We start from the raw sequence: 18,728 nt of genomic DNA on the forward strand, positions 1-18,728 counted from the left end.
GCATACTACCAGTTTACTCAATCTCTCTGCATCCGCCAACCCTCTGAAATCCTGACTGAAACTAGTGACCCTCCTCTACACTCCCTCCTGTGTCAGTACATCTTTGCGAATGTAAGGGGACCAAACCTGTACACAGTACTCCAGGTGTAGCCTCCCCAGCACCCTGTACAGCTGCAGCATAACCATCCCTCTAGCAATGAAGGACAATATTCCCTTCACTGTCTTAATTACCTGCTGTACCTGAAAACCAACTTGCTGTGATTCGTGCATAAGGACACCCAGCTCCCTCTGCACAGCAGCATGCTGCAAGTTTTCACCATTTCATCATCAGTTTGCTGTTAGTCTGACCAAAATGGATGACTTCACGTTTCCCAATCTTGTCCTTCATCTGCCAGATCCTTACCCACTCACATAGCCTATCTGTATCCCTGTGCAGACTTACAGTGGCCTCGGCACACATTGCTCTACCACTCATCTTAGTGAAGTCTACCTTTCATGAATCGATGCTGTGTCTGCTCAATGAGATAATTTCTATCCACATAGCTCACTATTTCTTCCTTAAGAGATCGGGCATTTTCCCCACCAAAGAAGTTATGCTAACAGGTCCATTTTAAAATATTCGCATCACATTTGTAGCTTGCCAATCTGTCAGAGCTGTCCCAGAGTCCAGCAAATTTTAGTGAATTATCACGAGTGCATTTGCTATTTACCCACTGCCATCTGTTAACGTCCCCTGGGATGCACTCCATCACGGCCAGGAGACCCATCTACCTTTCGGCTGTTATCTTTCCCAACACCACCTCTTTACTGAGAATGATTGCTTCTTTGTCCTCATCTGCCATTGCGTCCATAGGCCTGCAACAACGAGAGTACACAGACAGTATGTTCCTGTTAAGGCCTTAATAGGTAGTGTAGGGAATGCTGCCTGTCGAGAGAAATTGAGAGTCTCGTCAAGAAAATGAAGGAGCGATACGGCAGGTGCAGACAGCTGGGTTTGTGTAAATTCCTGGAGGAGTATAGGGGCAGTCGGAGTCTCCTCGAGGGAAACCAAGAGAGCAAAAACGGGACATGAGAGAGCTTTGGGAAATAGGTTCCCAGAGAATCCAGAGATTCCAGAAATACACTAAGGATAAACGAGTAAGCAGGCAGAGAATAGGGACCCTCAAAGATCAAGAAAAAGGTCCTATTTGTCCGAGATAAGTATATACCTGTCAGGCAGGGCGGAAGCTGTAGAGTGCAGGAGCTGTGGTTTACAAAGGAAATGGAATCTCTCTTCAAAAGGAAGAAGGCGGCTTATGTTAGGATGAGATGTGAAGCGTCTGTTAGGGCGCTTGAGGGTTACAAAATAGCCAGCAAAGTCCTAAAGAAAGAGCTCAGAAGTGCCAGGAGGACACATGAGAAATTGTTGGCGGATAGAAACAGGGTAAACCCTAAGGCTTTCTATAGGTATTTAAAGAATGACGAATAAGATTAGGGCCAATCAAGGATAGTAGTGGGGAGTTGTGTGTAGAGTCAGAGGAGATAGGGGAAGCACTAAATGAATATTTTTCAACAGTATTCCCTTTAGAAAATGACAATGTTGTTGAGATTACTGAGGTACAGGCTACTAGACTAGGTGGGATTAAGGCTCATGAGGAAGAGGTATTAGAAATCTTGCAGAGTGTGAAAATAGATAAAACCCATTTGGCCCAGTGAACTTATCCAAGGATCCTCTGGGAAGCCAAGGTAGAGATTGCCGAGCCTTGGCATTGATCTTTAAATCATCATTGTCTACAGGAATAGTGCCAGAAGACTGGAGGATAGCACATGTGGTTCCCCTGTTCAAGAAGGGGAGTAGAGACAACCCTGGTAATTATAGACTAGTGAGCCTTACATCAGTTGTTGGTAAAGTGTTGGAAAAGGTTATAAGAGATATGATCCAGAAAAGAATAATTTGATTAGGGATAGTCAGCACGGTTTTGTGAAGGGTAGGTCGTGCCTCACAAACCTTATTGAGTTCTTTGAGAAGGTGACCAAACAGATAGGTGAGAGTAAACCGGTTGATGTGGTGTATATGGATTTCAGCAACGCGTTCGATAAGGTTCCCCACAGTAGACTATTGTACAAAATGCGGAAGGATGGGATTGTGGGAGATAAAGCAGTTTGGATCAGTAATTGGCTCGCTGAAAGCAGACAGTGGTGATTGATGGGAAACGTTCATCCTGGAGTCCAGTTGCCAGTAGTGTACCGCAAGGGTCGGCGTTGGCTCCACTGTTGTTCGTCATTTTCATAAACTACCTGGATGAGGGCGTAGAAGGATGGATTAGTAAATTTGCAGACAACACGAAGGTTGGTGGAGTTGTGGATAGTGACGAAGGATGTTGTACGTTACAGAGAGACTTAGATAAGCTGCAGAACTGGGCTGAGAGGTGGCAAATGGAGTTTAATGCGGACAAGTGTGAGGTGATTCACTTTGGTCAGAGTAACTGGAATGCAAAGTACTGGGCTAATGGTATGATTCTTGGTAGTGTAGATGAGCAGAGAGATCTCAGTGTCCAGGTACACATTTCCTTGAAAGTTGCCACCAGGTTGACGGGGTTGTTTAGAAGGCATACAGGGTTTTAGCTTTTATTAACAGGGGGATCGAAATCCGGAACCATGATGTTATGCTACAGCTGTACAAAACTCTAGTGAGGCTGCACTTAGAGTATTGTGTACAGTTCTGTTCCCCACATTATAAGGAGGATGTGGAAGCTTTGAAAGGGTGCAGAGGAGATTTACTAGGATGTTGCCTGGTATGGTGGGAAGGTCTTACAAGGAAAGGCTGAGGGACTTGAGGCTGTTTTCGTTAGAGAAGAAGGTTGATACGTTACTTAATAGAGACATACAAGATAATCAGATGGTTAGATAGGGTGGACAGGGAGAGCCTTTTTCCAAGAATGGTGACGGCGAGCACGAGGAGATATAGCTTTAAATTGAGGGGTGATAGATATAGGACAGATGTCAGAGGTAATTTCTTTACTCAGAGAGTAGTCCGTGTATGGAATGCTTTGCCTGCAACGGTAGTAGATTCACCAACTTTAAGTACATTTAAGTCGTTATTGGACAAGCAAATGGACGTACATGGAATAGTGTTGGTTAAATGGGCTTCAGATTGGTATGACAGGTCGGCGCGACATTGAGGGCCGAAGAGCCTGTACTGTGTTTTAATGTTCTATGTTCTATGAGCAATATGCTGTAAGGATCGTTTCTGGGTCCACTGCTTTTCTTCATTTATGTAAATGTTTTCTATGTGAATATAGGAGGCATGGTCAGTGACTTTACATAGATACCAAAATTGGAGGTGCAGTGGACAGGGAAGAAGGTTACCTCAGATTACAATGGGACTTCAAACAAATGGGCTAAGGAGTGGCAGATGGAGTTTAATTCAGAAAAATGTGAGGTGCTCCATTTTGGAAAATCAAATCAGGGCAGGACTAATACACTTAATGGAAAGGTCCTGAGGAGCGTTGCTGAACAAAGATCTTGGAGTGCAGGTTCATAGTTCCTGAAAGTGGAGTCATAGATAGGCAGGGTAGTGAAGAAGGCGTTTAGTATCCTTGCCTTTACTGGTTAGTGGATTGAGTACACGAGTTGTGACGGCATTTTGTGGCTGTTCAGCACATTGATTCAGCCACTTCTGAAATTTTGCTTTCAGTCCTGGTTTCCCCGCTATCGGAATGATATTGTGAAACTTGAGAGGGTTCAGAAAAGATGTGCAAAGATGTTACTAGGGTTGAGGGTTTCAGCTATATAGGGATGGGCTGAATAGGCTGGGGCTGTTTGCCCTGGAGCATCGGATGCTGACAGATGACCTCAGTGGTTGATACAATTGTGAGGGACATGGATAGGGTGATCAACCAGGATCTTATTCACAGGTTAGGTGTGTCCAAATCTATGGGGCACAGGCTTAAGGAGTGAGGAAAACAATTTATAAGGGATCTGAGGGGCATTGTTTTCAAGCTGAACGTGCTATGTGTATGGAATGAGCTGCCAGAGAAAGTGTGGTGGCTGGAACAATTGCAACATTTAAAAGGCAACATTTAAAAGATTGGGTAAGTGATTAGGAAAGGTTTAGAAGGTTATGGGCCAAGTGTTGTCAAATGGGACGAGATTAATTTAGAATATCTGATCGGCATGGACAAGTTGGACCAAACGGTTGGTTTCTGTGCTGTACATCTCGATAACACTGAAACATTAAAATAAGATACGTTTCTCTATGTGGAGAGTTAGCAGAAGGTCGGATAATTCTCCTTGGAACTCAGAAAGTTAAGCAGTGATTTCAACTAGGAGCAGATTTCTTACAGGCAAATGGGAGGTGAGTTGGGACAGACTGGCACCATCTCCAGAGAGAGAGAGTACAGCCCCAATGGGCTGAATAGCCCCCAGTCCCTCTACTCTGTGATACTGCCCCCTTTCACTGAATGTTGAAGCTCATGCCAGTGCAGAGCCATAGAGATATACAGCATGAAAACAGCCCTTTTGGTCAAACTAGTCCATGCTGACCAGATATCCGAACTTAATCTCGTCCCATTTGCCAACACTTGGCACACATCCCACTACACCCTTCCAATACATACACCCATCCAGATGCCAAATGGTCTAGTTTTACCAACTTCCACCACTTCCCCTGACAGAAGATTCCATACACACACCACCTGCTGTGAAAAAAGTTGACCCTCTGATCCCTTTTATATATTTCCCCTCGCACATTGAACCTATGCCCGCTAGTTCTGGACACCCCCACCCCAGGGCAAGGACCTTGTCTATTTATCCTATCCATGCCCCTCATGATTTGATAAACCTCTATAAGGTCACCCTTCAGCCTCCAATACTCCTGGGAGGAGCGCACAACTCGTGTCACAATGGGGCCGGTGAGATTGATGGCAGCTTCAGACCAATAGGAGAGTTGATGTGATCCTCCAGACAATGGGAGTGAATGAGGGGTGGGTCCAGTGGGCCAACATGTGACCATAAACTGTGCAGGTGCACTGTCACTATGGTGCGGGTGTACTCCGTGAGTGTGAAGGGAATGAGAGAGACAGCAGAGATTGGGAGAGAAATTGAGTTTGTATGGACTGGGAATGTTGATAAACACACGGTTTTAGGTGGCTAGACCTGAATTAGAAATTCCTGGTAAATTAGAACCAAAAGAGCTGCGGATGCTGTAAATCTCACAATAACCAAAAGGTACTGGAAAAGCTCAGCAGGTCTGGCAGCATCTGAGAAGAGAAATCAGAATTAACATTTTGGATTCGCTGAGCCTTCCTCAGAGCCGATGTGACTGAAAAGAAATGTCGCTTTTTATGCAGAAGGTAGGGGTTAAGGAGTACATGATAGGTGGGGATAGAGTCCAAAGAAAGAGATGGGAGCAGTTGGACAACGGAGTGGATAACGAACTGGCTGGGGGAGGGTAAATAGCTGTTTATGAGGACTGTTAGTGGCGAACCATAGGTAGTGTGTAATGGCATGCTCTATGATAACAAGGACTGGTGTGTGGGTTAAGAGGCTAGGGCGCTAGGACATTGGAGAGTTCAGGGCCTAAAATTATTGAATTTGATAGAGGTGTTCAGGATGTCCAAGTAGAAAATGAGGTGTTGTTCTTCCAGCTTGTGTTAAAGTGTGGCGCTGGAAAAGCACAGCAGGTCAGGTAGCTGACCTTCAGCACTTGATCACCCTGAAGCTCTACTTTCCAGGGACTGTACACTTGTTCTGAGCCCTTCAGAGGGATTGAAGGGGATAGGGAGAGAACAGGAACAGGGTTGTGTTGTAATCTACAAAATAACGGTCACCCTCCCCCTCTCGGTGTCTCCCCTCTGTCTCCCATCCCCCATCATGCCTCCTCCCCACCGCAGGGAAAAGACCTTGTGTATTTTCCCTATCCATGCCCCTACTGATTTGATAAACCTCTATAAGGTCACCCATCAGCATCTGACGCTCCAGGGAAAACAGTGTATTCATCCGCTCCCTTTGGTTCAAATCCTCCAACCCTAGCAACATGCTTGTAATACTTTGCTGACCCCTTTCAAGTTTCACAATATTGTTTTGATAGGAAAGAGATCAGAATTGCATGCAATATTCCAAGCATGACCTAACCAAGGCCCTGTACAGCCGCAATATGACTTCCCACCTCCTATACTCAGTGCTCTGACCAATAAAGGAAAATATACTAAACACCTTCTTAACTATCCTATCTACCTGTGATTCTGCATTTCAAGGAGCTATGAACCTGTACTCCAAAGTCTCTTTCTCAGCAGCAATCCCGAGGACCTTATCATTAAGTGTATTCACCCTGCTAATATTTGCTTTTCCAAAATGCAGCACCTCACATTTATCTAAATTAAACTCCATCTGCCAGTCCTTAGCACATTCAACCATCTGATCAAGATCCCATTATAATCTGAGGTAATCCTGTTCACTGTCCACTACACCTCCAATTTTGGGGTCATCTTACGAACATTACTTCCTATATTCACATCCAAATCATTTATATAAATTATGAACATTTCAGGATCCAGCACCGATACATTGTGACATCCCACTGGTCACAGGTCTCCAATCTGAAAAGCAACCTTCCACCACCACCCTCTGTCTTCTCCCTTTGAACAAGTTTTGTATCCAAATGGCTAGTTGTCTCTGTATTCCATGAGATCTAACCTTGCTAACCAGTCTCCCATGGGGAACCTTGTTGAATGCCTTACTGAAGTCCATGTAGATTATTTCTACCGCTTTGCCGTCATCAATCCTCTTTGTTGTTACTTCAAAAAAATTGAATCAAGTTCATGAGACGTGATTTCTCACACACAAAGCCGTTATTAATATCCCGGACTTAACTCTGTACATTGGGGTCTGCGTCACCCAGTTATGGGTGTTAATATTCTGGATAAATTTCACATACACCAGCTTTGTGTTGGTGACTGTGTACTGAGTCTTGTTAATAACACCAACACAGATGAGTTCCTTTTGAAAGGCAGTCCCTATATCCCTAACCCCCTTCCAGTTGCTCTGTCTCCTCCATTCCCACCGTAGACAGTAAGTGGGAGGAGCTCATGGAGTTTCCATGTGAGTGAGATTGAGAAAATCTTCCCTTCTTTCCACTAGCCCACCAAGAAATGGCGGTAGTGTCCTTACCTCTGGACCAAGAGAATCGGGTTCAGAGTTTGGTAACAGCGGCTTTGAAGAGGCTGATTGGAAATCATGCCCAAGCCACCAGGCCATACTGTCTCCCAGCTGTCCCTGCCTGAGTCTCCAAACAGAACCATCCTGTCGTTTCTCTCCTGTCAGACTCTCCCATTGCTCAGTTTGTCCAGTATTCCCTCCTGCTGCTGCACTGCTCCTGTCCCTCACTGACCTGTCCATCCCCAAGTGTCCTCCACATTCATTCGTTGTTTACAATCCCATTGTTCCAGTCCTCCAGCCCCGCTCCGACCACTCTATTGGGCACAGCTGCTGTCAATCACCCAGGCACCTGTGTGATCTGGAGCATGCTCTGTAGGAGGGGAGACCTGTGCACGGGCGCAGTGCTGGCCAATTGTTGGCGTATGTGCAGTATGGGTCAGTGCCAGTGAGGGAGGCTTTGGATGTGTGGGATTAATCTGTCATTGGCTGCTCCCTCCCTTCCTCCCTCTGAGAACAGGACCCAGGGGACTGGTCCCTGCCCTGGTATCGTGACAAGTGGTCGGCGTATCGGTGGGGGGAGCATTTTGCAGAAAGTTATCAGAACTCAGGTGAAGATTCAGGAATGTTATGGAAAGGAACAAATGTAGGCCTGCAATTAAAGTTCTAATTTGGTTCATTTTAGTTCAACCAGATGTGATTTGTCCAGTGTGTGCAGGATGGTTCTTATCAAATGGTTGGTGTGGAGGAAATAAATAAGAGGTTCCAGATTGGAAAAAAAAAATCAATGTTGGTCTGACTAGGAAACCTTGGGAGGTGGGGGGAGGATTCACCAACACCCAGGAGACTCCGAGTCAGATTCATTGATTTGATTAGATTAGACTTCCTGCAGTGTGGAAACATGCCCTTCGGCCCAGCCAGTCCACACCGACCCTCGGAAGTGTAGCCCACCCAGACCCATTTCCCTCTGACTAATGCACATAACACTATGGGCAATTTAGCCTAGCCGATTCACCTGACCAATGCATCTTTGGATTGTGGGAGAAAACCGGCGCACCCGGAGAAAACCCACGCAGACACGGAGAGAACATGCAAATTCCACACGGACGCTGTGAGGCAGCAGTGCCATCGTGCCACACCTTTGTTTTGGTCCTTAGTCTGCAGGCAGGAGCTAAGAAGCTGAATTCAACGAGAGGAGAGAGCATTAGAACTGGGTGTGGAGGAAAGGGGTGAGGAGATTGGTTTGGATTTCAGTTCACAGAAGGGAGAAATTGTGAGACTGAGAATTAAAGCTTTGGGGGAACAAAGAAACTACAATTTAATACTATAATTGTCTTATGAATTTCCATCCTGTGTTAATGGTGGTGACTTGTTTTCTCTGTTGTAGGGTACTGAAAGGGCAGATTTGTGAATGAGAAATTCAGATTGAACTTCATGTTCAGTTTTGACAGTTACTTAATCCGTGCCGATCTGAATATCATTGGCCTTTTCATGTGGAAAGAAAGGTGTGTATTCTGTCCGTGGGCGAATATTTCAAGTGTCAATGTGACTGGAAAAATTACTGAGACACAGCCAAGTCCATGTCAGCGTGGTGAATGTGGAGAGATCTTTCATTTGTTTTTAAAAGTCTGAAAATACATGTCACATTTCCCAGGAATAATGAAGTTACAGATTTGTTTTGTATGAGGACAAGTTTTTAATTAACCATGCAACCAGAAAGACAGAAGGATACCTGCACCATGGAAAATACAATGAAAACGGGATTGTTGTAATGGGGTTAATTTTCGATCATGGCTTGTAATCCGTTGGCGATGTCACGTCTGTTCCAGCGCCGTGGGGAGACACTGGAAATGTGATGAATGCAGTGAAGATTTCGGTTATTCAACTGGATAAGGTGCAGAAGAAATGGGCTCAGGGGTCTGAGTTAGAGGGAGAGGTTGGACAAGCGAGGATTCTTTTTTGTTTAGAGCAGAGGAAACAGAGGGGAGATCTATTTCTGGCAGTGTATAATATTGTGACAGGCTTGGGTAAGGTGAATGCACTCAGTCTTTTTCCCAGGAAATCAAGGAGTAGAGGGCATCAGTTTAAGGTGAGAGGAGAAATTATGAAAGGGAACCTGAGGGGCAACTGTTTTACATAGAAGGTGGTATGTATATGGACTGAGCTGCCAGTGGAAGTGGTTGAGGTGGGTACATTAACAACATGTAAAAGACATTTGGACAAATACATGGATAGCAAAGGGTCAGATGCAGATGGGCCAAGTGCAGGGAAATGGGTTCGCGTGGATGGACATATTGGCCGGCATGGGCCAGATTGGGCCAAAGGGCCTGACTCTGCAGTAGGACTCTGACTCCAAATATATTTTCTATTTCTCCCGCCACCTCTGGTAGTACCCTGGGATGTATTCCATCCTGGCAAAGAGACATGTCTACCTTTAGCTCCATTAGCTTGCCCAGCTCTAACACTTTCGTGATAATGGTTGTTCCTTGGTCTTCACCTTCCTCAGTCTCCTTATCAATTACTGGCATGTTCTTCGTATCCTCCACTGTGAAGACTGACTGCTGTGTACTCATATTCCTGAACCCTGCTGGATAGGAATAACTGAGCACAGAACTCTGAGAGGTCTTCTTTGAGTCTTTATTGATGAGACATGGCAGTTACCTGGATAGTGTACATGCAGAACACCTCCAGGCAGCATCAGGTAACTCCCCGCCTGTCCGATGTGCCGCTCCCATTCTTATACCTTTGTGGTTTGTGTTTTGAATGGACGCTGTCTCTCAATATTATCTCCATGGCAATGGCAGTTAAAAAAGTCGAGTTCAGCTCAGCACTTTGTGGTTAAACCACATACCCCTCCCTCACGGCCCTGTGGCTCAGTCAGGTATCTGACAGGCACTTCAGTTTCCGTGGGGCTGTCTATCAGGATTCTGATGTGGAAGAACTGGTGTTGGAGTGGGGTGGGCAAAGTTAAAAGCCACACATCACCAAGTTATAGTCCAACAGGTTTATTTGGAAGTACAAGCTTTTGGAGTGTGCTGAGATTTTGCACTTGATCAGGATTATCTCTATGGTAACAGTTAAGTGCTTCAACAATTACAGAGGCCATATGTTCCCCAAATAATAGGTTCCCCTCTAGCAGTGTAAACTGCTATTCCAGCCCTGGGGATAGCTACTCATCACTTTTCTCCCCCAATCCCATCCAGCTTTCTGTTGATCTTTAAAGTTTTTCTAATCTCCTAGTTTCTTCTTGGTCTTTGCCAATTTGAATGCTTTCTATTTCAGTTTGATAGACTCCCTTATTTCCTTATCCACCCACGGCAGATTATTCCATTTCCTACAGTCCTCCCTTTTCACTGATATATAATTTTGCTGAGCAGTTTGAAAGATTATTTGATATTCCTCCACTGTCTGTCAACTGTCCCACCCTAAAGTCTTTGCTTCCAGTCTACATTAGCCAACTCCTGCCTCATCCTATTGTAGTCTCCTTTGTTTAAACACAGGATCTTGGGATTGGATTTAATCTTCCCGCTTTCCAACTGTATTCTAAATTCAACCAGATTTATCACAAGTCTTTTATCAGATTACGAGGTGAGGCCATGTTACCTGGATGTTTTGGTTTTCATTGTCAGAGACCTTGGCTTTGTAATAAAGTACAGGATAGATGTTCAAAACAGAGTATTCTGGACGGTGTGAATGTACTGAACAGTCTAAAACCATAAATCACTGTCTCCCCTCAGTTTACATGATCTGGAGATGCCGGTGTTGGACTGGGGTGTACAAAGTTAAAAATCTCACAACACCAGGTTATAGTCCCTCAGGTTTAATTGGAAGCACACTGGATTTCGGAGCGTTGCTCCTTCTTCATGATCCAATTAAATAAGTTGGACTATAACCGGTCTAACTCACCTCAGTTTAAAATTGAAAAATCATTTTCTCCCACATGCTTCCTTACTTTCGAAGTTTGAAACGCTAATCCACCTGACTATCCTGCTTTTTCCAAAAATCTCCTTTGGTGAAGGTGGTGAGTTTTGGATTCAGTTTTTCCGTTATTACCGCAAGAAGATAAGCACTGGGCACAGGAGAGGCAATGCAGCTCCACCATTTAATACCATGCTGATTGAGCTCACCTCGGTCTCAGCTGGATTTTCCTGCCTGCTCTCTCTTACCCTTCAATTCATTGCAAATTCAACATCTGTATTTCTTCAGTAAATTTGCTCATTGTCCTAGCATCTACCGCATTTTGAATAGGGAATTCCACAGATACACAGCACATTGAGATAGGTACATTCTTCTATATGAGAATGGAATAGGAGCCCTACCGTGCAGAAATAGGGTAATCGTCCATGGAGTCCACACCAACCCTATCATGAGCATCCCATTCACACTCACCCATTCCCTGTATTTCCCATGGTTAATGGCTTAACCTGCACAGGTATGGGCACTGGGAATTTCGCATAGCCAATCCACTTTACCTGCACATCTTTGGACTGTGGGATGAAACTCGAGCACCCAGAGGAAACCCGCAGTGACGCAGGGAGCACGTGTAAACTCCACACAGTTGCCTAAGGCTGTAACCAAATCCAGGTCTCTGACGCTGTGAGTCAGCAATGCTAACCATTGAGTCACCTCTGCTTAAAATCTCCTGCTCCTATTATTCTCGCCACACCCCAGTTGGCTGAATCTATATTCCTTACATCAGAAAATCAGGTTGTGGAAGCAGATGTTTCAATAAAACCCAGTGACAATCCAAATGTTATGTGTGTCTGAATGGGGATCAGATACACAACACCCTCCAGTCTACACTTTTCGTTGACTTTCCAGAGACAGGGCTCCAATGGCGTCATGGGGACTACAACTCCCACAATCCCTGAGGCAGGGACCACACGTGTGTGGGGAAACACGGCACTGTACATGTACAAAATGTGTGCGGGTTTTGGAGCATGTGCTTTGGGTAAATATGCTTTGCGGAAAGTTTTTCACTCTGTGATTGGCTGGAGGAGGAACGTATTTATTCATAGTATTGATCTGTTGGGGGAGGGGGTCAAAGTATCACTACATCCATGTAGGACCACTCTCCATCCCCAATTCATTGTAATGGTCGGAATCAACTAATGGGGAACGAAGAAGGATCTGATCCATTCTCCCAGATTGAAGGTTCCTCTTCTGTCCAGGATCTGCCACCTCCCTTTCTTTCCTTTTGTTTCATTCTGCTGTTACATTATTCACTTGCAGCAACTGAAGGGAAAGGAAGTGAACTCAGAAAGGGTGCAGAGTCTAACCAGGGACGGGAAGTGGTGGCATGGATCTGTTTATCAGTAACACCATGGGAATGGGGAGGGTGTACATTAGGGGGTAGCAGAGTCAGAATGGTGGGAGAGAGTAAGTGGGCTGGAGGGTTACAGCTTTGAGGGAAGAAAGGGAAAAAGAGTAAGTAGAATTGTCTGCTCTGAATTTCTAACATGTACATATTCCTTTATACAGGGTGCTAGATGGTGAAGATTTGCAGACTGAAATCTCAAAGTCATGTGCAGATCATGATTAAGTTAACCAGCATTTGAAGAAGCAAAGACAGAGAATCACTCAGCCAAAATCCTGCAACACTCTCATCGCAGCATTTTCGATCTCTCTGCACCAAATGGACTGTGAATTGTACAAGACAGCAGCTCCCTACCATCTTCTCAAGGGTAACTAGAGATGGGGAATAAATGCTGGCTGAGACCGTGATGCCCATATCCTGGAAATGGTTTCTATCTCTAGTTGCTGAACCCCAGTTGATGTTCCTGCAGGATGATGAGGGACGCTGAGTGCATCCTCCAGGAGGTAGCACCATCACATTACCCCTGCCTACACCCACACAGTAACACAGCAACATCACTGGAACAAAAGGCAGTGAAGCCAAAGGAGGACTTATATATAGTTCTTCAAGGTAAAGTCATGAAAAGGGATTGGAACACAGCAGGAGACTGAGCTGGATGGTCAGCTGTTTCCCATTGAATGGTGGAGCAGGATTGAAAGGCTGAATGGTCTCCTCCTGCTGCTATCCCCCAGGTCTGTATATAGTTATGGAGCCTGGGCAGGAAGGAGTTCGCAGGGATTCTCCAGGAGATTGCACTTCCACAACAGTTTTCAGTGAGGGATGGTTTGATGGATTTTATTTAACATTTATCTTTAACAAAAGGTTTGTAAATTTTGGTTTTAAAATGTTGTAAAAGTTATTTTGCACAGCAAATAAAATTAAAGAAAATAACGTAAACTGTCTGAATATAACAGTTTTAAAACTTTCAACCCTTGTAAAACAAAATCCTGTCTATTCCTGGACACAATCACTTTCCAGCTACTCAAACTCCAGGGAAATATTCCCTCCCTATCTGAACCTTTGGTTTGATTTAACTGCTTTTCAGTTCTCGTTCTGTTAGCTGTGAAGCATTCTTTTTCCCCATTTCTCCGACCCAGAAATGTGAGCACAGCAATCTACCCACCATCAAAATCATCAGTACGCCATTTTGCTTTTGGTTAACATATAATCACCAGCAGTGCAAATGTGAGGACTGCAGATGCTGGAAACAAGAGCCTAGATTAGAGGGATGCTGGAAAAGGCCTTTTGCTGAAATGTTGATTTTCCGGCTCCTCAGATCCTGCCTGACCTGCTGTGCTTTTCCAACACCACTCTAATCTAGACATATAATCACCAGCAGTCAACCATTTGTGTAACCAATTGAATATTTCCAAACAAAGCCCATTTCGGGCCAAGCAAACCATTACAAGTGTCAGAATGAGAAGGGACTAAATCAAAGTAGAGTTGTGGGGAGGGGGCAGTGATGGAGATAAAGCACTATATCCCCTGCGGTGCCCACTTCTATCTAAAGGCATCGAGAGCATTGATGCACACCACATGCTCCTTTTCCAAGGACACCCTTCTGTGTAGCATTTATCCTCAATCATAGAATAGAATCCCTACAGTGTGGGAGGAGAGCATTGGCCCATCAAACCCCACCGACCATCCGAAGAACATCACGCCCAGAGCACTCCATCACTGTAACACTGCATTTCCCATGGCTGATCCACCTAGTCTGTACAATTCTGGATCCTGTGGACAATTTAGCACGACTGATCCACCTAACCTGCACATCTTTGGACTGTGGGAGGAAACCAGAACACCTGGAGGGGACCCACACTATCATGGAGAGAATGTGGGAACTCCACACAGGCCGTTGGACAAGGCTGGACTCCAACTTTGTACCTGATGCTGTGAAGCAGCTGTGCTACAATCACAATTTAAATCAAAACAGATGATCCCTGCTCATTGTCACATTGCTGTTTGTGGGGACTTACTGCCCAGAGAGACATCCTGAGGTTCAGAAAGTGGCAATGTAAGTTCAGTCACCTCCAGCCCAGTTAATGTGGTTAACAACAACATCAATACTCCAACAGTGTCATCATGTACAAGGTCCACTCCTGACTCTGATGGACAGTAACATCAGAATCAGAGTCCTGCAGTCCACATGGAGCAGGGGGATGACCACTTCCCTGTGAGCACTCACTGGGCTCTCAATCGTGTTGAAGACGCAGCAATTCTCTTCTCACACAGAGGGGTGAACAGCTCCTACCCAGTGTGAACACGCTGGAGTCTCAGGGGGTGGGATGAATAACTGAATCCCTTCTCTTCACTGAGCATCTGAATGAGATCTGCCTCAGTAGATTGTGAGGTCGAGTAAATCCCTTCTCATACGTGGGGCAGGTGAAATGCCTCTCTGCAGTGTGACTGTGTCGGTGAGTGTCCCACTGTTCGGGTGAAGTGAATTCCTTATTCTGATTGAGCCCGTCCTCCTATTTCTCTCAATTATCATTGACAATCTCACACCAGAACTTGTTCCAGAGAGTGTTCCAGAACAGGCAGAATGGTCAGCTGCGGCTGGTCACCTGACTTGTCACTGGTCCTGAAAGGTTCACTCTCCACAAATGCTGCCAGATCTGCTGAATTTTTCCAGCAATTTCTTTTATTTTTTTCAGTTTTTCCCAGCATGTGCAGATGTTTAGTTTTCCAATTCTCATCTTGTCTGTTGCAGAGGAGTTTATTGATGAAATTAGAGGGTTTTGAAAATTGTACGTTATGTCACACATCAGCTATGATCATCATGAATGGCAGAGCAAAGTCGAGGGGCTGAATGGCCTCCTCCTGTTCCAACGAAAGTTTTCCATTGTCAGCTTGTGGTAACATTTCCCGTCACTGCTCAATTCACCTCCATATCGAACACATTGTTACTGACTGAACAAACCTCCTGTGTTTGAAATAAACTTACTAATGTTCAGTGGCTCCCTCTCCTGCCACCCGGGTTTAACTCTCATCATGGAATACTGTCGTGTATTACTGCAGGAATGCCCACAAAGACTAATCCTGGAGTCTGTATCCCCTAGGATCCACAATCACCTTTTATTGACTTCTTCCTATTTCATTCTGGCTATTGAACTCTTGGTTTCAATCCAATCTCCTGTCATGCTCTTCAACATGTCCACATGGGTGGACTAGAGGTAGCTGGGATTTAATGAAGGGAAGTGGGGATTAGGTGGAAGCATGAGGAGCGGTGACAGCAAAGACAGTTCTCATTGTAACGGCAGAGTTTCTCCATGACCCAGTGAGTGGTGAGGCAGCTGAGTTTGTGGGCGGAGACAGTTTCAATCAGGGATTTGGTAAGACACTCAGACATTGACCTGTCCAACTGATTGTTAACTCAGACAGATAGAAAGAAAGATGCACATTTAGATATCACCTTTGATGATCTGGGGCAATGAAACATGCTTCCAACCCAAAGATTTCAACCTCAAAACTCTGAAAACACAGACACAATGCTTTCTGTTTGTACCAGGCTGTCTCTGAGGCTCCTCTTTTCTTGTGAAAAGCGTTTCGACCTGTTCAGCCTTTCCTGGTGATTATAATCGCTATGTTCCTGTGAGATTTGTGACTGAACCTTTATTTTCCTCTTCCTTGTGAGTGATGAAAGTAGCAGAAACAGTTCCTGACCTGTGAGGGGTTTTGATTGGAGTATTTATATTTACAAATCCATTCCCACCCTCACATACAGTGTGAAATTGATGTAAAACTGAAGGAAATGAGTGAGTGAGCACCCACAGAATCATAAAGGAATCATATGTATCTGAGTTGAATGAACAACAATCAAAACTAGTTAGAATCACAGAATCCCGTGGGTGCAGAAAGAGTTTATTCTGCCCATCGAGTCTGCAATGACCTGCTCACCCACCCTACCCGCATAACCCCACATTAACCATGGCTAGCCCAACCCACCTAAATTGCACACTGCGACCATGTTAGCATGGCCAATCCAGTGACGTTACACATCTGTGGGAAGGTCACAAATTACATACAAATGCTGAGAATTGTGGAAGATGGCTCACAAATACTAGACTCTGACACAAATGCTCTGCTTTTCAAAATAAAATCTGGGGGACACTGCAACCGGAAAAAGTTCTGATTTTCTTAGGAGGAAGAGAATTCAAAACTCACACCACTGACCCAGGGGGCGCAGTGAAAGTTACAGAGGTCTCGGAACCATCCAAATGTAAGAGGTTGTGAGCAAGGTGGGGGTGAGACAAGGACACAAAGACAGTCTGTCACACGGGGGAAGGCAGGAGAGGTTCAACAGCAGAAATGGTCGTCCCTCAAGGCCATGGAGAATGGAGTTAGAGCTGGGAAAGAAACAAGGAAATAAGGTGTGCAGCTGCCAAAGGAATATGTTAAAAAACAGATTATAAAAGCATAGAGGGCAGAGTTCAGTCTGAAATCTTTGCTCTCAATGATGAGTAAAAAAGCTGTAACGCCTGGGGAGTTGTATTTCAGCCAACACTTACCCAGGATTGGCCAAGTGTGCTGTCATTTTCTGATAATTTTTTTTCTGGCATTTGTAGTTCAAGTCTGATGACGCTAGTAACTTTTCAATTTGGACTGGAGTTTAAATTTCTGGAGAAATGTCAAATAAATCACATTGATCACATTCTGCACATCTTAGTCCATTACCCTGCATGTTCCAGTATTTCAGTGACATCCATGTCCTGCCGGTGGGACAGGACATACAGGGATGGTGACAATGGTGTCTAGGACATTGTAAGCTATGATTCTGTGCGTATGACTGTGTCGGCTTGTTGCTTGACTTGTCTGCGTTCCAGCTCACCCAAGAAGATGTTGGCAGGGTGAGACAGTACAGTTGGAGATCCTCTGCTCGCCAATTCCTTTCCTTTTTGTTTTTTTAGAATTTCATTCTCTCTCACTCTCCCCTTTGCAGACTCTGACAATCATGACAATTTTTTTTTAAAAAAACATGTCTCTATTAGAAAACCAATCGAGGAAAATATATTATTCTTGCATCAACTGCATTTTTAAACAAAATCCATTGTGTTCAATAAACACTGTCTCATTTTTTCCTTCAATTCTATCAAGTGAGCTATTATATTTTGTCCCTCAGTTTACCGATCTTAATAAATATCCAATCAATTTCAGAGCAACATGCTGACAAAGTATTGAAACAATTTATCTGTTTAGGTTTTAGCATTAGTTATAACGTCATTACAATTACAACAATTGCAGAATAATTGGTCTGGGTAACAAGTATACTGAGGTTTACAATTTAATTTATTGATTGTTTGAAAATTGGTACAATATATCCTTTTTTCAGGATTCTAACAGTAATTGTTAAGGCATTTGTACGACAATAATTATAGTATGCTTTAGTTTAGTTTTGCTAACAACTACAGTGATGTTTATATTTGAATTTAATCCAATCTTCCATAGTACCTATATAGTAATATAAAACTCCATTTTATTTCCAATCAACACACCTACAAAAGAATCCATTATTTCTGATGCAATGCGCACTGTTCAAAATATGACTTTTGCTCATTTGAATGATCTGTGTAATCCCAGCCTTATAAATTTAGAAAATCCTATTTACTTTTCCCTGCAACAATTCCTGTTCATTTTTTGCAGATAGCACAGTCAAATAGCAAGATGAAATTTATCATTATTCTTAAGTATGCCAGTAGAATTTTGAAAATCTCTATGTTGCTAATATATAATAATTGTTCATTTCAATCCATAGAATATAGAACAGTACAGCACAGCCCTTTGGCCACGATGTAGTTCAGACCTTTTATCATACTCTAAGATCAAACTAACCAACATGCCCTTCATTTACTATCATCCATGTGCCTATCCAAGAGTCGCTTAGATGTCCCTGATGAATCTGAACGTACTACCACCACTGGCAGTGCATTCCACACACTCACCACTATCTATAAAGAAACTATCTCTGACATCTCCCCACAACTTCCCCCATTCATCTTAAAATTATGCCACTTTGTGGGGAAACGTCTTTCATTATCCACTCTATCTATGCCTCTCATCATCTTACACAAAGCTATCAAGTAAACTATCATCCTCTTTCATTGCAATGACCAAAGCCCCAGCTCTGTCAATCTTTATTCATGAGACATGCCTTCCAGTCCAGGCAACATCTTGATAAATATCATCTGCACCTTCTCTAAAGCTTCCGCATCCTATGTCTTATGAGGTGATCAGAACAGAA

The 18,728-nt window shown here is 44.1% G+C and overlaps 1 long non-coding RNA gene across 6 annotated transcripts in view; it reads left to right on the plus strand.

The window, feature by feature from the left end:
- LOC140456946 (uncharacterized) overlaps nt 1-13,387 on the plus strand; it is a 32,396-nt gene extending 19,009 nt beyond the window's left edge. For 5 of the 6 annotated variants that reach the window (XR_011953261.1, XR_011953264.1, XR_011953263.1 and 2 more), the window contains 2 exons: nt 8,522-8,639; nt 12,616-13,387. This is a non-coding gene — a long non-coding RNA (uncharacterized lncRNA). The remainder of the gene's footprint in view (nt 1-8,521; nt 8,640-12,615) is intronic. The other variant, XR_011953265.1, reaches the window with a different exon arrangement.
- Nucleotides 13,388-18,728: the final 5,341 nt, after the last annotated feature.

This window comes from Chiloscyllium punctatum, chromosome 31, assembly GCF_047496795.1.
Source record: "Chiloscyllium punctatum isolate Juve2018m chromosome 31, sChiPun1.3, whole genome shotgun sequence".
Taxonomy (NCBI): Eukaryota; Metazoa; Chordata; class Chondrichthyes; order Orectolobiformes; family Hemiscylliidae; genus Chiloscyllium; species Chiloscyllium punctatum.